The 22,161-nt window shown below is 36.9% G+C and overlaps 1 protein-coding gene across 1 annotated transcript in view; it reads left to right on the plus strand.

The window, feature by feature from the left end:
* Positions 1-19,870: 19,870 nt before the first annotated feature.
* The window catches only part of LOC112055902 (TWiK family of potassium channels protein 12-like), a 201,118-nt gene continuing 198,827 nt past the window's right edge, over positions 19,871-22,161 (plus strand). Inside the window, exon 1 of the mRNA XM_052883277.1 lies at positions 19,871-19,922. The gene's annotated coding sequence lies outside the window, so the exon portion shown is untranslated. The remainder of the gene's footprint in view (positions 19,923-22,161) is intronic.

Below are 22,161 nucleotides of genomic sequence, written 5' to 3' on the forward strand. Positions count from 1 at the left end.
TACTCTTATTAATTGAAAAACTTGTTTAATATAATAATGTAAGGAATAATAAAGGCTTTGAAATTGAGAAAAACATAAGGGATTAAAGGGCTAACATAATCTACGGAACCCTACACTGCGCGTGGCCCGATACGCACTTGACCGGTTTTTTAATATTTGGTCACGTCGTGTGAAGGTAATACCTAGATGGCATCAGAAAAATAAACATATGAATACGACCTATCCTTCAAGGTCATTGATTAGTATCAGCCTTATTTAAATCTACCAATAAAAAAACAACACGCATTTTATTGATCACTTCCTATTTTACTACAATTTACAAAGTGTTTGTAAGTAAGTATTTGTTAATTTAAAAAAAAAAAGTATATTTACAATCACAAAACTAAATGGAAATACAAAGTTGGCAAATGTAATTAAAATGCTGGAGGCAGGCAGCCCATGTTTACGTACCGCGCGCTGTAAGTATTTATTTCAAAAATACGACCGAGTATACTGCTTGTATATATTTTTACTGTGCACAATGTGTTTGTTAGTGTGTATAAAAATTACGCGTGTGTGTATTGCGAGTCAAATTTATAGTTGTGTGTAGTGTATGGACACAGAATATTCTTAATGGAGTTAAATATTTTCGATGTGTGAGTTTACCTCGTCCCCCTCAAAAAATTACAGACTTTTTTGTTGGTGAATTTGGATGCGAACCACGTCCAGTTATTAATGGTCTAAGTTAGGAACCCGTTTGTATTTTATTCAGATTATTATTTTTTTATTTTGATTTTATTCTTTTTTTTAAAGTGAGTGCTGATTTCGCCAAATGTAACATGTAGGTTTTAGCCCATTTTGTACGTTAAGTCGACTTCTTCTTCGTCGTTACACTCTTTACAGAGTGGTCGTGGTCGTCATTTGGGCGCGGTGGCAAGCCACACTATCCGTCGCCATTCCTCCCCTAGAACATTCGTGGAGCGATCCACAAGAATTCGACTTAGGTGTATTAAAAATAAAAACAATAAAATAAGACTTTATTAGGTACTTGTGATTGATATCAAAAATTCACAGCATTTTATTAGCAGCTTGTCATTCAATATAGGAAACAGACAAACAGTTTTACTTCTAAAACTGTTTTGCATTACAAAAACACCCAGTGCAGAGTAATAAATTGTAACTTGCATTAACTCAGATTGGAGTTTTGGCAAAAAACAGCTATTACTGAGCCGTTGTTTCTGCCTCATTCACTAATAGAACGAGGCCTGTAGTAGCCAGACACACCGCATTTAAGAAGGCCTAAAGTTCGTCAGTCTATGCTAATACTTAGTACTTATGGTATTAGCATGGACTACGTACATAATACACAGGCATTAAGTACATAATATACAGATATATTAGGTACTAGCGGACGTCCGCGATTTCGTTAGCGCAAAATTCAGTCTTTCGCAAATCCCGCGGGAACCATGGATTTTTTCCGGATAAAGTAGCCTACTAGTGAACATACTGTAAAAGCGAAGTCGGCTGAATTGATTTAAAGTCACGTTTAAATCAATTCCAGAGCTTAGCCCGGACAAACAGACAGACAAACAAAAAAAAAAAATTGTAAATAACTATAAGCACTTGTCACACGCATACACTTTTATGCTATTTTATCATGTGCATATAGTTATTTTACAGCAGCCAATTAATATGGAGTTTGGACCGTGGTTTTGGAAGGTAACAGGTTTTAATACCACGAAATACAGTATCTAGTCTAGTTTCAAGCAACCCTTCGCAAGAAACTGACAAATAGCATAAGTTATACAGAATACATGAAATTTTTCTGCCAGGCTACATCATCATCATCATCAACATATCAGCCAATGGACGTCAACTTCAGGACATAGGCCTTTTGTAGGGACTTCCAAACATCACAATACTGAGCCACCTGCATCAAGCGAATCCCGAAATAAAAAATGAAGGTATGTCTGACTAATGCAGGCTCTTAGTCCGTAACAGAGACAGTAATGCGGCGAGATTTAGCAAAATATATCCTCAGTGCGAAAATGAGGCCCATGGAAATGTAAACTAAGCCACTGCGAAGCAATACACCGTATAGGAAAAACTAAAACTGGAACGAACTAAAAGTTGTGTGAAACGAAGCAGATTTGCGCTTGACCAAGTTTTACGTGCCTTATTTATGTTTGTATATTACTCAGCAAATGTTACTGTCTACAATGAGCTGGGAAATTGAGATTTTCTTTCTGCTCTGAAATTTTCAGTTATTTCCGGACATTATCAGCCACAATTTTTGAACGACTTCGTTTTCGCGTTTCTTTTTATGTTTGTTACCTCATAACTTCGTCATTTCTTAAACAATTTTGAGATTTCTTTTTTTGTTTGAAAGTTACTTCCAGATTGGTCGTCCCATTTAATTTTCATAAAATTTTGTAATTTTGTGTTAAAATGAAAGTCTACTTTGCAATTGCACGTTGTAGAGTCAACTTGCTAACATTGTAACACGCGGGGCTAAACCCATTATAAACTCGGTTTTTGTTTAGTAGTCCTCGCCTTACGACTCGTGCCCTAAAAATACCTCGTATATAATGGGTCTTTTTAGTCCCTCGTATAACAATCTACTATTTAATATTCAAACAATGAAAAAATATTATTATTTTTATTATATTTAGCAAACCACGCTTGGCAAGCATTGAACGGCAAACAATAACTTTAGGCTCGCGAGTATGGTTCTTCATTCAATATATTTTTTATTGACCTTCTTCTGCTAGCCGAGACTGGTCAGATTGATTACTCAGGGGATGAACAGATCCATCAACTTCGGTAAATACGTTAGTGTTTCCGAATTTTGTACACCCATTGTTTTCTTGACCATTGTTATATTTTCATTCGATACCGTACTTCGATATTTGTACTGGTCTGATAAAATTTCGTTACTAATAGGTAACTGTGACCAAATATTTATCTGAGGTAATCTTGGTAAGAGCATATGGTGGTGAAGGGATAAAAGTTATATTACACGAAGAATGTTGTGAGAAGAAAGGAAGCCTATAGAAGAGGTGGTTGGAATGTGCGAAAGAGAATCAAAAGAAGTGTACGTAATAAAGATCTACTAGCACTACTACTAAAAATTACTGTGAAGAAGATGATGAGTATATTATATCGTATAAAACAAGCGAATAGAAGAAAATGTCCTATTTTGTGACCCAATTTACTAAATGAAACAATGGCAAGGTGTTGATGATGAATTTTTATAATATCCAGGCGGTACGTTTTATTTTGAAAAATAAAATAAATTGTGAGACGTAGTTAATTATTGCAAGAAGCACATGATTTCCATAAAGACCTAACTAATTAAGTCGTTATAGGTACTCGTAAAGCGAAATATTAAAGTCCAAAGAAGTTACGCTATAAGGAAATTTAATTTACAACAGCGGAGTTATGAAGGTAACACGAGAGCACTTCACTCGAAACTTCGTATACAAAGTGAAATTATGGTTAGGTGATAATTTCAGAAGCGGGAATATACTTTAATAATATAAAAGTCATAATAAATTACATAAAAAATATGATATATTACTGTAAAACAAGAAAGAAAACGACTTTTTTATTCTTTACAAGTTAACCCTTTGACTACAATCTCACCTGATGGTACGATTAAGTGATGATTAGATTAGATTGAAGCGGGTTCACTTGTTAGGAGGATGAAAAATCCACACCCCTTTCGGTTTCTACACGACATCGTACCGGAACGATAGTTTTTAGCTTTTTTAGTAGAGTAGTAACTAGCCACGGAAGAAGCCTACCACCAGCAGACCTGGACCAGTTAAGAAAACCTCAGTCGGCCCAGCCGGAGATCGAATCTAGAACCTCTATCTTGTAAATCCACGATGCATACAACTGCGCCACGGAGGTCGTTTCTTTTTCTAATTTCTACCATTATTATGAAACTAGCACATGCCCTCGCCATTAGTTTCCTTACCAGTGAGGCTATGGGGATATAATATAGCCTATAACACTTACAAATAAAATGATAGCTTTCTAGTGGTAAAAATAATCCATTATCGGTTCAGTAGATCCAGAGATTACCCTCTACAATACCAGAAACTTTACCTTTTTATAATTATAGGGAAGTACTAGTGGACTTAGTCAAGCTTTGCTTTGACTCATTCCCTATCTCTATCCTATTCTACTCCCACCTACACCTACCCTGCCCTAGCCTGCCCTATGTCTACCCTGCACCTACCCTACACTACCCCTACCAACTCAAGCTACCCTACCCTACCGTTTGGGAATGTTAATAGCTAAGAATCACTTTGTCTTTTTTAATAACGAAAATTAATTAATTAAAATTAAACATATTTTTTTGTTATTGAGAAATAATACACTATACAAATCATGCCCACGTGGAATGGTGGCAAGAATACTGGCTGTATTTCCGCGCTGGACAGCCATGCTGATCTTTTGCGCAAAAAATGAACCAGCCCTTCTGTCACCAGTCGAGGCAACTAGCCGTGGTGAAATGATTCGGTATTTTTTTTGGCACTGCGACTCCATAGCCAAGAGTCTCCACGGCTAAAGGGTACAAATATATAACTCTCTGTCAGAGAGGCATACTTGAGCCACTTAACGGTTCCAGCTTTTTCTGCTGCTGCTCCCGGTCTTGATTATGTCAAATACGTATATTAAATTAAATAAACTTTAATTAACTTAATAATAAGCTTCTGATGAAAGTCTTAGAAGATACAAGAACAAAAGTCGGAAAAGTTTATCACACATAATCCGTGCGACAATTTTATTAACACTGAAAATTATTATCACAATACAACAAACAATAGCATACTGGAGTCAGTTTTGTATTTACTTTTTAATTCCATTATGTTCTTTTCTTTTCCTTTTCCTCATTATAATGATACACAACGTCCGGTGATAATCCTGGGTATGTTTCTTGAATACAGTGAACTCAACTGCAATTTTCCCGCGGAATTATGTACAACAGAATGGACTTGCAACAGCCAGATACGCCACGTTTTATGAACTTTGAAAGTTTGTTGACCTATGCTGCTACTATAGATAAGTATAAGCTAGAGTTGTGATAGTCCAGTGGATAACCCGGTCCAGGGCATGCATCTCCAACTTTTCAGTTGTGTGCATTTTAAGAAATTAAATATCACGCGTCTCAAACGGTGAAGGAAAACATCGTGAGGAAACCTGCATACCTGAGAATTTTCCTAATTCTCTGCGTATGTGAAGTCTGCCAATCCGCATTGGGCCAGCGTGGTGGACTATTGGCCTAACCCCTCTCATTCTGAGAGGAGACTCGAGGTCAGCAGTGAGCCGCATATGGTTTGACAACTGTAGCCATTGATGAAGATTATTCTGTAGTGCCTTTGGAAGGTGGGTTTCAAGGGTCTGACCCTCAAAAATCTAACTATAAAGTGTATTCTTTTTTAATACTTCCCCCGACATATTAAGAGAAATCATGTCCCCAAACGCCAAATAATTAGTTTCGCGGCAAAATATCTTTCAAGATATTATAAAGAAAACTGTAAAGATCACTAGAGACCACTGAGAAAAATAAGCTATGAACTACTTAGGTAAGGAGCTTGTATATTATTACTTACTACGGGTGCAGCATTGTAGAATAGATGCCGTATACTTACTTAGTAATTTTCCAGCATATTGTGCCGTTTGAAGCAAGCGTAATAGTACCTGGTTTGCTACCTAGGTATTTTAACTATAGTGGTCCAGAAATTTTTCTCAGTGAAGGGTTGCGATTGTAGAAATGATCCCTGAATTTTCTACGGTATATCATATTCCGTAGAAAAAAATAAAAAAATAAGTTTCATACGTAGCATCTGGACTCTTAAAACCTGCTACCTTTCAGAGCCAGCACGGATAAGCTTCATCTAAAACTACTCGTAATTATGTTTGGTCCAAATTTCATAATTGGCTTTTATAAAATGAAAGGACATGTCCCGAAATGGGCCTTTATTATTTATAAGCAGGGCAATAGTATTTTTACGGATAGAAGATACAAATTGCTGTTGAGAAAATAATTCTCAGAATTTTTGGAAACCGCATTGATTAGATAAATATTTTTTTTATTTCGCTCTCTTGTTTACAAATTAAACATAGACAATACAGTAAAAATGTTCATAACACCCAATAAAAACACCTGGAATTGAATTCATATCCGGTGTAAGTGGTCAATGTCATGTAATATTGTTAAATGCCAATAAGACAAGTTAAAAAGAAACATTTAGTCGTGGACATAGAAGCATTAAACAAAAAATAATCCTTAAATTGCTTCAAAAACACCATAAACGAACGCTACTATGCGAAGAGAAGACAATCTGTCGGGGTGTGAGTTACAAAGATGTTGCCATGATAAAAATTCTCAATTAATGTTGTCAGCTAATGAAAAAAAATACATTTTATTTAATTAATTAAAAAAATGCGGGTTCCAAATTTTTTTTTTATTTTGGGTTTTAAGCCCTATATTTTATGTTCTTTTAAGATTAAAATAATTTGTTCTGCTTAGTTGACACTCGGAATAAAGGCCAGCCCATACAAAATTGGGACATTTCCTTTGTCTGACTATCGCAGGTCTAGAATAACTTAAAGTTTAAATTATAATAATTAAATTATTTGCAGCGTTTATTCGGGTCCCCGAGGAATGGTAGACCGTGCATTAATTAGCACTTAAAACCGGTCTACTAAATAGGTTTAGTCTTTGCATACTGTGACCGCAGCTGGTATGCAGATGTTGTGACATATTATTGTCTGATATTATGGATTACTTTACGTAGCTTTTGAGTTTTGAGAAACGCTTTTGTAGGTAGCCTCTGATTGTCATACGTATAAATTTTTAGAAACAAAAACTACAACTTTAAAGCTCCTTTTTAACCGACTTCAAAAAAAACAGGAGCTTCTTCTTACTACGCATATTATGATTTTTTTTAATTTTTGTTATCTCATAACTTCGTAATTTATTATCCAATTTTAGAAAATACTATATTTTTGTTTGGAAGAGTGTATAATTGTATATACATATCTCTTAAATATATATAATTATTATATATATTTTAGAGAGCTATGTCGGTAATTTTGGTTCTTCTGCGGATCTCCTCATTACCCAAGATGTTGGAATGGCGACTCCGCACTGCAAAGCGAAGTGTTGGTCGACCCCCTACTAGGTGAACTGAGGACATCAAGCGAGTCGCAGGGATTCGCTGGATGCAGGTGGCTCAGTATCGTGATGTTTGGAAGTCCCTGCAAAAGGCCTATGTCCTGCAGTGGACGTCCGTCGGCTGATATGATGATGATGATGATGATGATAATGATGATGAATCTGACTCATGACTGCTTACCATGGTTTTATTATTAGTTACCGACTGTCATACTAACCGCATGACCAACGAGGCAATCAATCATCACATCATAAAAGAATATCTGTGATAAGTTTACTACACGGATATTGATGATAGATCGAATGATTGTGTGAAGATTAAGTTATAACATTTTGAGTAGTAATCTCTTGATTGGATTCCAAATCGAAATTGATGGACTTTATTGTTTTAAAAACACTACAATTATTTTTGATCTGAAGCGAGAATCGCGTCGAATTGCCTATCGGAAATTGGATTGGCGGCCTCTGTTTGAAGGTCGCTCCACCAATTTATTTCTTTGCTTTTAAATTTGAATATTGCGCTCGAGTTTTACACAAAATCGTGAAGGGAACCTATTTCATAACTACTTCCGTTGGCAAGCCAAAGTAGTTTTATGATTTGTTTTTATTTATTACAAGCTGTGCTTCATTCGGATATATACTATTTTCGTAGGAGTATCGGGTACTAGCGGACGCCCGGGACTTCGTCCGCGTGGAATTCAGCTTTTCACGAATCCCGCAGGGACCATGGATTTTTCCAGGATGAAAAGTGTCCTAGGTATTACTCCAGAGTAAATTCTATTTCTTTTCCAAATTTCAGCCAAATCGCAAAGCGAAGGAGGAGCAAACATACTTACACACTTACACGCACACAAATCGCCTTTATAATATTAGTGTGATAGTGTGAAATATGATAAAGTACTTACTCTATGTGCACCCTATAAGCCTATCTCTATTATATCATGATATCATGATTGTATCTGTGTATAAACAATTAAAAATATTTAAAAAAAAAATTGAACCGACTTAAAAATGACAAAAATAAACTAAAATGCGAAAAAATAACATCGTATGTGCTACCTTCTGATCACTTTGAAGGCGGTGTAAAGCCAGTGATGTTTCAATTAAAGCCGTTTCTGAAAGAACCACGGGATAGAACTGTGTTTAAATCCTAAAAGTTATTGATTTAATCGGCTTTAGTTAACGCATTACTGTGTTGGCACCGCCTTCAAAGTGATCAGAAGGTAGTAATGTCGCACGGGGGTGTACTAACACCGCCAACTTCCCAACTCCAGCTATTAAGATTTTTCTTGTAAGAAAAATCCCAATCACCTATTTTTTTTTGTTGGCCTGACCCGGGATTCGAACCCTGGACCTCATTGTCCGTAGCTGATATCCGTCTTTGTATTATTAGATAGGTATATGTATATATACACATTTTCCAAGTGCTCTTATTTCCTCCCTAACAGCTCTTCTCTTGCGTTCGATATACCTAATAATACTCAATCTAAAGTGGCTTAGGGAGAGTTCAATTGGCGTCACACGTGAACTCACTTAAGAATCTACAGCTAAACGTATTTTTACGTGTAAATTCAATAAAGAGTCAACATGTTAAGAATATTATTATAGACGTAGACGTGCAATTTAATATTACAGTACATTTGTTATATAATGATTTATTTATTTTGCTATCATCCGCGAAAAGTCGACGAACCCATGCGACAACGTCACCCAGGTCCGACAAAATACTCTCTACGTAAATTGTGCAATTGCACGTTGTAGAGTCAACATCTCCTGAGGATGCTCCGGTTTCGGGGTGAAACGTACGTAGAGTAGTACGTATTTTGTCGGACCTGGGTGACGTCGTCGCATGGGTTCGTCGACTTTTCGCGGATGATAGCAAAATAAATAAATTTATAATCATGATGAACTTCCGCAAAGTAACGCTTGCTTCTATCTATAGTAGGTACATTTGTTGTAAAATAACTATGTATAGGTGTAAAAGTCTGATTGTGACATTAGTATTTTCTTGCTTACTTATGTGATATGAAAATATTGAACGTTAGAAAGCACTGTCGCCACGATATAGTCGGTGAACAGCATATTGTGTTTCATTGTAATGTGTTTGGTCGCCGCTGACATTATAGGCACATTAGCAGCTAGGACCCGCGTTTTTACTTGTTTGAACCTTTTAATTTATTCTTTACAAGTTAGCCCTTGATTGCAATCTCACCTGATGGTAAGTGATGATGCAATCTAAGATGGAAGCGGGCCAACTTGTTAGGAGGAGGATGAAAATCCACACTCCTTTCGGTTTCTACACGACATTGTACCGGAACGCTAAATCGCTTGGCGGTACGTCTTTGTCGGTAGGGTGGTAACTAGCCTCGGCAAAAGCCTCCCACCAGCCAGACCTGGACCAATTAAGAAAACTTTCATCGGCCCAGCTGGGGATCGAACCCAGGACCTCCGTCTTGTAAATCCACCGCGCACACCACTGCGCAACGGAGGCTGTCAATACTTACTGGTACTGTGCGCGTGCGTACTGGTATTGGTTAGTTGTTGTTAGTTATTTTAAAAAGTTTGTTGTTATAATACAGTATGATTTTTAAAAGCAACTGTTGAGTTTCTTGCCGGTTTCTTCTAAGCAGAACCTGTCTTCCGAACCGGTGGTAGAATCTTTACAAATAGTCAACTGACGTGTCAAAAGTGCTTGTAAAATGAGCCTACTTGAAATGATTTTTAATGTTGATTTGATTTGAAGGTAACCAAGACAGTATTTTCCCTTATTTTATTAAAGTAAAAAATCAGCCCAAACTTGATTCTCTATAAAGTAGTTTAAGTAGCGTTTATTCAGCGACTGGGGAATGGCAAACGATGCATAAATTAGCACTCTAAGCGAAGGTAAGGTAATTAGGCTCAGTGTACGCGCGCTGTGGTCACCGCAGAGACCGGACGTGACGCATTGCTTACGTACATACACGCTGATTTATACGCTTTTACACTTTCAATTTGTCTGTGGTAAAGATAGTTTATGCCTAAGAACGCAATAGTTATTCATGACCGAACTTTTTAACTATTGCCATATGTGTGGGCAAACTTCCGGCGCCCCACGCGAATTGATCAGGGGCTCATCAGCTGATCAAGGTGGGGTTCCGGACGCTCGAAATACGGCGCTGCACCGCGAAATGAGAGCCCTCAAAGAATTGGTCAGATCGTTAGACAATGAACTTTTTTTTTATTCTTTACAAGTTAACCCTTGACTACAATCTCACCTGATGGTAAGTGATGATGCAGTCTAAGATGGAAGCGGGCTAACTTGTCAAGGAGGAGGATGAAAATCCACACCCCTTTCGGTTTCTACACGGCATCGTACCGTTTTTGCCGGTAGGGTGATAACTAGCCACGGCCGAAGCCTCCCACCAGCCAGACCTGGACAAATTAAGAAAATCTCAATCTGCCCAGCCGGGGATCGAACCCAGGACGTCCGTCTTGTAAATCCACCGCGCATACCACTGCGCCACGGAGGCCGTCAAACTACTTACGGTCAAGGTGTGTTGACCCTAGCTGACGGGCTATACGAAGAATAGGTTATGTGTCTAGTGTAGGTCGAGAATGGTGTGTTTCAATGTATCACCCGTCCGCAGGCCACCGCAAGTCACTACCAGCCAATTTACACTTTAATGTCCAAATATCGCGACAAAAGTTAGTTCAAAAGCGACCCTTTACGGATCACCAAACGTATTGTCCACTACCGCGGTAACAAAAAAGGTCATGGGCTATCCAAATTCAGACGCGCTTAACCTCGTCAAGCAGGCTACAACAACGAATCGACAAGATGACTAGAGAATACAGAGATAATATAAAGCCGTCTTCGATAAATGGGATATCTAACACTGAAATAATTTTTCCGTAGTTCCTGAGATTAGCGCGTTCAAGCAAACAAACAAACAAACTCTTCAGCTTTATGATATTATAGTATTGATTTATGCCCCTTGAAAATATTTTGACAAGGTTACCACTTCATTTTAAATATCTTTCTCTATTTTTACATTATTTTGTTTGTGATCTTCGCGCAAAATTGAGTATTTTTTTAATTTTAGATAGGTTTTATGTCTTAAAAGCTGTGTAGTTTTTATGTGTATGTGTGTAATTCCACTACACATTCCAAATAACATTAGCTTTAGTTGTACAGGTAGGTATGAGATACTACGAGTATCTACACCGGAGTCGTTCCGTTGCTGTAATTAAATTTTCTTTCAACGAAACGGCGCTCCTCTCAAGTATCGAGAATTCTCTTCATTTTATTCTATAACATAATTGCTTAGTTAATAGTTTTTGTGCCACAACTGCTGTTACTTGGCTGTAATGAAGACATTATTTCTCCTAAGCACTGTTGTACAAAAATGAAGACCAAAAATTATTGTTTAATATAGTTTTAAGTTGCTTTATGTTGGAAATAAATTGTATACCAGCTAAGTTAATATGACTGTTACAGAAAATAAGTATTGAGGGAATATACCATGATTTATATAAGAAAAATGACAATAGTCTTTGGGGTATTGACTGTCAGTAACTTTTAGATTCGAATAAATTTATTTTATTTCTTTCCAAAAACTATAATATAAATAAAATAGGTAATGTTTGTACCATTGTAAGAGATAATCTCTGGATCATCCTTTTCGACCCATATTCGGCTCACTGTTAAGCACGAGTCTCCTCTCAGAATAAACGGTATTACTCCGCCAAGCTTGTTCAATGTGGATTGGCAGACTTCACACACGTAGATAATTAGAAAATTATCAGGTATGCAGGTTTCCTCACGACGTTTTTTCTTCTCGTTTGAGACACGTGATATGTAACTTTTTAAAAATGCACATAACTGAAAACAACATACCTCGGACCGGATTCGAACCCTTCAAATCGAAGGCAGAAATCATATTTGCCATCAGGGGTCTATATACAGGGTGGCCGGGGAGTTGACGTTCAAAGTTAAAATTTGGATGTCTTGTAACGAGGAGTATCCGAATCACCCCCATGATTTTGCTTAGTTTAGGAGATAGATTTTTTTTTTATGATTTTTCCGCAATTTGGACCTAACATTGGTTTTTCTCATTGTACTGTGCATTTTTCGCTGGGTTTGAAGATAATAATTATGAACCATACTTAGGGGTACCACGCTAAAAATTATGACTCAACTAGGCATTGTGGAATAAAAGTATATCTGTGAAAGAAATACAGGTCTACAAGTCAAACAAAAAGAAGTAAAATTAATATTGTATTCCGGAGCAAAAAAAGGTTTGCAGGCTGAATTAATTTGCTCAGCACGTAGCTAAATAGGTTATGCTTATTGACCTAAACCGTATTTAATTTTCACTAGACTAGCCGCCCGCTACCACTTCGTTCACTTTGAATAATTTCATCAAAGCATTATATATAAACCTTTTGAGCTTTTACGCTCCGTTAGACACAGAAATTGTATTTCAAAATCTGGATTGGCTAATTTTATATTGTTAGCTCAGTTCCTTAGTCATGAACATTGAAGTTTGACTTAATAAATCCAACTCGACGTTATGGAGTCAGTGAGACATAAACGGGCAAAACCTTTGAAGTATTTTGATGGCTTCCGTGGCGTGGTATGCGCGGTGGATTTACAAGACGGAGGTCCTGGGTTCGATCCCCGGCTGGCCAGACAGAGGTTTTCTTAATTGGTCCAGGTCTGGCTGGTGGAAGGCTTTGGCCATGACTAGTTAGTAGACCACCTTACCTATCTGCTATCAAAGACGTACCGCCATTGGGGTGTGTATTTTAATCCTCCTTCTAACAAGTTAGCCTGCTTCCATCTTAGATTGCATCATCACTTACCATCAGGTGAGATTGCAGCCAAGGACATGTAAAGAATTAAAAATAAGTAACTATACTGCCTAGTTGGTCCAGTGGTTAGCCAATATGGTCACTAGGTCTTGGGGTTCGGTCAGATTTTTTTTTCTTTCTTCTAAGAAATTTTCAGTATAAGTTGAAGTTGGATAGTTGGCATCCAGCAAATCCCTGCGACTCGCTTGATATCGTCAGTCCACCTGGTGATGGGTCGACCAACACTGCGCTTTCTAGTGCATGGATGATACAATCGAAGATGAAAGCGGACTAACTTGTTAGAAGTAGGATGAAAATCCACACCCATTTCTACACGACATTGTGCCTAACTAATTATATGGAATTTTGTTCATATCTAAAGCAGTATATAGCATCTATATTTTATACTAGCTGACGCCGCGCGGTTTCACCCGCGTGGTTCCCGTTCCCGTGGGAATATTGAGATAATATATAGCTTTTAGCCTTCCTCGATAAATGGGCTATCTAACACTGAAAGAATTTTTCAAATCGTACCAGTAGTTCCTGAGATTAGCGCGTTCAATCAAACAAACAAACTCTTCAGTTTTATAATATTACTATAGATATAAAAATAAAATATTTTAGTATATCAGTTTGTCTATTTATAATTCGAACTTCGTCAGAGACCGGACAAATTGACTTAAGAATGTAGGGTTGGTATGTCTTTATTTGACGAGGCAAGAACGCAAGTTTACTTAGTGAAACCCGAGATATTTCATAAAAGGCTATTTTACCCCTGAAAGCGTTGTAAACTTCACGCCTATCCGTCCAGACACTGATGATGTCATAAACACATGTTATTAACATAATTTCAGCCGTTCCCTGCGTGAATGATGTTATTCCACCCTCAGAGTTTCTATTGTTTTATTCACTTAGCATTTTCCTATCGTATCACAGTAAACAAAGGTTTACACTATTTTAATAGCCGGCTACAGGGTCTAATAGTAGAGGTGATATGGAGCTTAGACCAACCACGCTACGGCAAAGTTAGGCTGACGGTCATCATCATGATCATCATCACCTGATGGACGTCCACTGCAGTCATCATCAACCCATATTCGGCTCACTGCTGAGCTCGAGTCTCCTCTCAGAATGAGAGGGATTAGGCAAATAATCCACCACGCTGGCCCAATGCGTATTGGCAGACTTCACACACGCAGAGAATTAAGATAATTCTCTGGTATGCAGGTTTCCTCACGATGTTTTCCTTCACATCTAGTGGCTAGTAACCACCCTACCGAAAAAGATTATAGTGTTCTGGTATAATGTCGTGTAGAAACCGAAAAGGGAATCTTCGCTTCCATCTTAGATAGCATCATGACTTACCATCAGGTGAGAATGTAGTCAAGGGCTATTTGTAAATAATATAAAATAAAAGCAATGGTCTGCAATTTGTGAAAGAAAATAGTGAAGAAAATGGTCCAAATATTTTCATGATTTCGTCCTATACTCGTATAAAGACCTTATAACAGAAAAATACACGAGCAAAAATTTTAAATTACTGATCATTTCTCTACGTGTACAGTGTACCTATCTGTGAACGCCTGCATCGGTGAGACAGTTAACGCGGCTCGGGCTTGTCCCTGCACTAACGAGCCACTTTGCATCGATCCACATTGTCGAAGATGTAAAAACTTTTGCCGTACTAAGTACCTAACTTCATCATGATCCAGTAGCGACATGATCCAGTCTCGTAGACCACGTCTAGGGATCACGAGGTTTTACGGTTCGAATCCTGGAAGACATCATTTATTTATTTATTTGGTACAAATACTTTTAGCGGACTCAGAAGTGATTACAAAAATAAGAAAACTAATATCAAACAAAGGTTGTGATTCACAACATTTGTAAGGACAACTTAATTAACAAATCAAACTGTAACCCAAATAAGACCCTAGAATGGCAGAGAATGACCTTGAGTGAAGTCACGCAGTTGTGAACGTTGTGTGTAGGGTTAAAGGACCCTTTGACTGTATAAACAACAACAAACAAACACTCAAGTCACTCTCCCCGCCCATCCCAAGTAACCCATAAAGAATTACACAACAAGAGATGTGGGCGACTCGAACGTCACGAGCACACTGAAGCCGTCCGTACCGCAAGTCTTTGCAACGCGGCGATAACAATATCAACAAAATTATATGAACACAGACTTAAAACGTTTTACAAATAAGGGTAGGTTAACACATATAATTTTACTCATAGGTAGCCATAGCATGCAAAAAGTACGAATAATAGAATTTTTTAAATCATAGAATACTTACTTACTTACATAGGTTTACTTCAACACAATCTTATACAAAAGTCGTATAGTGTTAATGATTATTATAAAATGATAAAAAGCTTGGAAATTTATTCCACTATAAGACTGGCTACTTATATACATCTATTGTTGATTGTAAATTAAAAAAGAAAAAACCTGGCTGAATTTGATGTTTGATGAATGTGATGCTCTTCTTGGACCAAATTTTGGAAGTCTCGTAACTTTAATTTTAAGTTTTTGACTAATTATTATCACCATCTTATAATTTTATTATCTGACTTTTCGAAAGTGCCTGTAAACTAAGCCTTATTGAAATATATGAATTTTGACATTATTGACTTTTTCTTCTAAAAAAATTTTCAGTAACAAAGCTCGGAGTTGAGAAGTTGGTGGTGACATCCCCGTGCCCCGGAGAGCAAGTTAAGTTGTCGCTCTCGGTAATTATCATTAATAACCGATAGTAGCCGTTAAATGAACATTATCACCTTAATCTCGCCACCCTCGACGGAGCAGCTTGGTGGGTCTAAAGCTCCATATCGCCTCTCCTCAAAGAGGGAAGCCTTTAAATTTTTTTGCCAACACCTTGTCAATTGATTCTTATGACATATTTAATCTATTCTAATATTATAAAGCTGAAGAGTTTGTTTGTTTGAACGCGCTAATCTCAGCAACTACTGGTTCAATTTGAAAATTTTTTTTAGTGTTACATAGCCCAAATATCGAGGAAAGCTATAGGCTATATATTATCTCCACATTCTTACGGGAACGGAAACCACGCGGGTGAAACCGCGCGGCGTCAGCAAGTTTGGTAAAAACCAAAAACCAGCTCGGTGAAGGTCGTCATACTATTTGAGATCTTACCATAAAGGATTTCACATTTGCAATCTTAGTAGAGTGTTTCTCTCCCCTAACAACACAATTCAGGGTTACAACGAACCTAAATAATATATTATGGGCGTAACGATACATAATACAAGCGTGCAAAGCCACTTCCCAGCTATACAATATTTAAGGCCAGCACAGTACTTATCTCTTATAGTATGAGGATGCATATTTTAACAGTCCCTTCCAGTCCCGCTCTAATTCAGCGATGTTCTGTTAAACATTCAGTATTGGAAACAGCTGTACTTAGATACTTTGGTGTACGCTGTAGGCCTTCGATTGTTTTCTTTTTTTTACGAGCATGGATACCAACGAGAATTTAGAGAAGCGTTTCGTAAATTGGAAACATTTCACGTATCGACGAGACTTTGATTCAATTGTACAAAAGTAAAAATAAATATTGGGAAGTCTGAAAGTGGCGTCAGTTAAAGGTCTTTTGCTATACGTTCACATAATTTTACTAAGTAATATAACCTCGCTCATAACAAAACAAATGCCAAAATGATATCAAGAAATAAGTCACACGTGACTCCTGAACTTATTCCCAAAATTCATTATGTGATTCATTGGACTGTTAAGTTTTTAAAAACAAATTTACACACAACAAAGTTGCGAGCTTCCGCTACCTAAGTGCAAGACCACTTTTTGTTATGCGTCATAAGCTAAGCATCGTAGGTTTATGTATCGGACGCATCGCATCAAACGGATTTTTAATTTTACGGTTGATAAAATTCGATGCAATCCGTACGATATGGATCAGTGGACACATTGTATGACTTTCTATACAAAGAATACTAAAATCCGTTTGATGCGATGCGTCCGGTACGTACGATGCGGATCTGTGGTGGCCTACGATTTACAGGAAATTCCGAATTATTGGAAAGAGAAGACATTTTTTTTATAGTCGAAAACTTACATTATTATCATATTTGTATTTTTCATGAAATTAATTATAACTAAATTAAAAAACTTAGGTAAACAATTTTTAAGTAAAAAAAAGACAGAAAACTTAATTTTACGCAAAAGAAGTCGCGGGCACGCTAGTGTTAAACAAGTAAAAGACAATTTTTAATAAGAAATATTCTGCCCCGTAGCTTGAGTTTTCATTTTCATATTTGTGTTTTTTTGGGTTATACATTTTTTAACAAAGGTTCTCTTGATATATTCTTTATTAGCAATGCCTCCTAATTTATAGTTTCAGCCAAATCTTTTCAGTCGTTGCGACGTCGAGAAATAACAAACATATACACAAACAAACGTTTGCCTTTATATTAGGTATATGTGATATTATACGTTGAAGAGTACTCTCATAAAGTTTCCCATGTAAGGAGGTAATTTAGTTAAGAATCTAAAACAAGACATTGTTAGAATCTAAGAGGCGATACTGACTTCGTAACAAGCTTCCATGAAAGGTATGGAGAAGCTCTCACGAACAATTAGTATAGCGGCATTGTAAATTGTTCCTAAGTGCTTGTCTATTAAAGTAACTATAATAATAATGTGATAGTTCACTCACTAACTACCTCTATGGTCCAGTAGTTATCACATGCTTCGGATGAGGTTTTTGGTACGAATCCTGGATCGGTATTGACTTAGTAATGATATTTACCTAATTTTGCAGGTTGGTTGACTTTTTTGCAGGTTTTGACTGCCTTTTCATAGAAATAGAGAGCGTATATTCGGACATTGTGCCTCTATGTACTGAGAATCTTTTCAAATCAGTGCTACAAAAGTAAGTTTGGAAAAGGTTTATATTAAACAGGAGAGCCAAGATAGCTTAGCGGATATGACCTCAGATCGATCAGATCTGATCAGATCAGATTCGATTCGGAGGGCGTAATTCCGAATCCAGTTCTGAGCATGTACTTGCGACTTTATGTCAGTTACGTGCATATATATAAACAGTAATTATGTGCATTTTAAGAAATTAAATATCCCGTGTCTCAAATGGTGAAGAATAACCACCGTGAGGCAGTCTGCATACCTGAGAATTTTCTTAATTATTAACATCTGAGAAGTCTGCCAATCCGCACTGTGCTAGTATGATGTACTATTAGCTTTATAGCTTTTAGCTAATTCAACTGAGAAATGTCATCTACCTACTGTATGATATCCACGAAGGGTTGCCAAGACACCTGATGTCATTTGTTACATTGAATCTCAATTTCGTTATGTCAAGTAACATACGTCAAAGTCAGTGAATTAGCCTGCTGAGACTAGATCCACAAAATTTCTTAAAAAAGAAAAAAAGATGGACGTCGGGTAGTTGTAAATTGTATTGTATGGGGACAGTTAAGTTGTCGGCTAACCACTGAACCAATAGGCTCGCAAATAAAATTTGTATTCGCTGTTTGGAAGATACGTTAATTCGTTTGGTGGTTGCCTTTATCGGCGGGGCAGCACTCACGTTCGGGGGAATCTAGTTTGTGAATCTCCCTATCGGTATTTCCCGACACGTACGACTTGGGTGTTCGCATAAAGAAAAGTGAGTGGCCTTGGACTAGTAAGTGCGGTCCACCTAAAGGGTTCACCAGGAAATCGGTCACTTTACATTTTGTGCTGGTCCACACATAATATATCAGCTAAAGAAATAAATGTAAAATGTTTGAGTAGTATTATTTATTACCAGCTATCGCCGCGTGGTTTCACCCGCGTGGTTCCCGTTCCTGTAGGAATACGGGGATATTAAATAGCTTATAGCATGTCTCGATAAATGGGCTATCTAACACTGAAAGAATTTTTAAAATCAGACCAGTAGTTCCTGAGATTATCGCGTGCAAGCAAACTCTTCAGTTTTATAATTTAAGTATAGGTAACTGAAAGAATAACATCTAGGTAATATATGTTTTTCTTTATCTTCATCATCCTTTTAACAGCCAATGAACGTTTACTGCTGGACATAGGTCTTTTGTAGGGAGTTCCAAATATAACAATCCTGAGCCACTTGCGATCTCTATTCTAGAACCTTGGGCGCCATCTTTTACTGCGACTGCGTTTAGTTTCGACAGTAAATTTTATTCTTCCTTGGTTCTCATTTCTGATTCGATCACATAGAGATACATCGAACATAGTTCGATCCATCGTTCTCTGAGAGACTCTAAGCCTTCATATGAGATCCATAGTTAGCAACCAAGTCTCAAACCCATAGGTCATCACTGGATATTGGATCAGCTTCTACCTTCCTTTAGGAAAAGTAAAAGCAATTTTAATAAATTTTACTTAAAAAATATTTTATTTGAGTATTGACTCAATAAAAGAAGACACTTTAATTTTATTTATATGTATTGAGTATTGATTAAATAGAAAAGCTGAAACGACAGTTATAACTACGACATTCAATACTCGCGAGTTCCATAAATGCAATTGAGTGTATTTTATTCTATGTAGATATCCATTGCATATTATAATGATGAAAAGAAACTTTCTTCTCACTATAATGTTTGTTAGTTAAATAACAATACGAGTAGGTGCAATGTTTTTTCTACCTGTGTGATAAATACTATATAGCGACATTAAATACAAAGAACTGCCGGATCTTCCTGTGCAAATGCACAAAGAGGTAGTACAATGCGCCGCCACATTCCATACTTCACTATAATGAGTACACATCACTTACCACTAGGGTAAGCAGTTATTCCGACATCTCGGGACACGTATTAACCCTTAGCTAATTTTATTTTGTTTGTTTCAGGTGTTTGGAACGGTACAACCTCTAGAAAGATCAATCAGCAGAAGGTAGACAAAAATATATTCATTGTTCGCAAAAATTAGATTATTACGTTCAATACTATGATTTCTGTATTTTACTATTACAGTAAATATGAACTAAGAGTATGTTAGGACTGCCTTTATTCACTTAACAATTCGAAACTTATTCTTCTTATAGACCTTGTGCCAACTAAATGAGTACAAGTAATTAAAATCTATTTAGCCTATAAATTCTTGCATTAAGTTGAATAATTTTGATTTTAAATAAAAATATAAACCATATCTTTTAAGCATATTAACTATTCTTCTTTTTGAAAAGACTGGACACGAAAAAATCTCACGGTTAGAGATTTAATCCAGGACTTCACGGCCTTAGTGCCGGCCTAAAACGGTGGAGATTTTTAGGCTTTATAAATACATATATTAGGACAAATGCTAAATAACCATAATGCGTGGTCACCCGAAGCTCACCACTCACGTGACATACATTTCGCCCGGAAAGCGACGCATACCTAATAATCAGGAATTAGAAGCTCTTTGTCATTCCCCTGTTATAAATGTTTGCTACTTTGTTCGTACTTGTTTTGAGAATGGGAACACGGTATGAAAGGAAGAGGCGTCGCCTTTAAAAGGCTTTCTATTAAATCTATTGTCATCATTTTCACAATTAATTTAATTATGACCTGTCTGTACCCAGCCGTTTCTCTCGCGTAGATCTTTTTCATGTAGTAGTAACAAGATAATTGGCCATCGTATGAAGGTTCAAAGTCACTCGGCGGGTGATGGAGCGAGTTATGCTTGGTGTTTCTCTGAATATGAGGAAATCTGCTGAAAGTTCAGCGAGTCGCGCAGCTGAAATGGCAATGGGCAGGGCACATAGTTCGAAGAGCCGTTGGAAGTCGGGCTCCCAAGGTGCTGGAATGGCGACCCTACACTGGAAAGCGCAGTGGTGGTCAACCCCTCACTAGATTGACCGAAGACATGAAGCAGGTTGCAGGGAGCCGCTGGATGCTGGCAGCTCAAGATCGTATTATTTGGAAGTCTATTTCAACAGTGGACGTCCATCGGCTGGTAATGATGATGACGATGATGATGCTGGATTATAACAAATAATAATCTATCTCCCTATGAAATCTCATCCAGAATAATCGTTAATCATCTTCATTATTTATTAAATATTGTTAATAAATATGGTGTAACTAACCTTACTTACCTATAATACCTACTCGTAATACGAGATATTTTGTAATTCTTATTTACTTTTAAAGGTATTATGTTGTATTTAAATAATATTTTTTAAAATAAATACAAAAATTAGTAACAAATTTCATTAAGTCATTTATTTTAGGAAACTTCGCTTTAAGCAACATTTCGAAAGGTTTGTACTCAAAATTAGCTGGGTGGTCAACCGTTGTACTATTTTTTTTTTTTGGTTTTTTGATACGTTGTCACCACGTTTATTATACCGACAAAACGATTACAAATTTTTTAGTAGTCATCTCTACATAATTTTAATCTGTGATTTTTTAACACTATGTAACCAGGATCCACGGAAAAAATGTTACAAACAATACGAGGCAGTTCACCAGTCCATTTGTAGTCAGATAAACTGAGATTTATGACACTGTTACTGTGACGTACTCCGCATGGAAAACTAAAATTTCAGGTCTCGTAAAAGTTATGTTAGCAACATCGTAGTTCTGAAATGCCTGTATGACCCTGATGCAGTTGGTAATGCATTACAATGGGGTTGGATTCGAAGTTGGTGTCAACTTGGGATTTTACATTTCTGGAACTGACTCAGGATTGGACTGATAAGCCTCGGTCGTAGCTAACTACCACCCTATCAAGACATACAGATAAGCAATTTATATATTCAAAATTTCCCTTAGCAGCTCACTTTGTTCGTTTTATAAAATAGACTCGAGTTTGAACAGCTCTTATTATGTAACAATTAATTAAATGATGATCGTACAAAATGGATTCAAACTCAGAATCCTCTCTAAATTAAGAATATCTTAGATATACGTATATAGGAAACTAGTGGACGCCATCATGAAGGAATAAGGGGATAATATATATAGCTATCTAACACTGAAAGATTGACGACTGCGCTTTTAATCGGCCCATTATAAAAATAGACTGATGGTAATAAAAATATGTTGGTCGGTTTACATATATAGAAAACAAAAGTTAACTTTTAAAGTGTACTTCCTTGAAATACACATTTTTTTGCCTGACGTTAGAAAGAGTTACTGCAGCTGCA

The sequence above is a fragment of the Bicyclus anynana genome, chromosome 8 (assembly GCF_947172395.1).
Source record: "Bicyclus anynana chromosome 8, ilBicAnyn1.1, whole genome shotgun sequence".
In the NCBI taxonomy this organism is placed as follows: domain Eukaryota; kingdom Metazoa; phylum Arthropoda; class Insecta; order Lepidoptera; family Nymphalidae; genus Bicyclus; species Bicyclus anynana.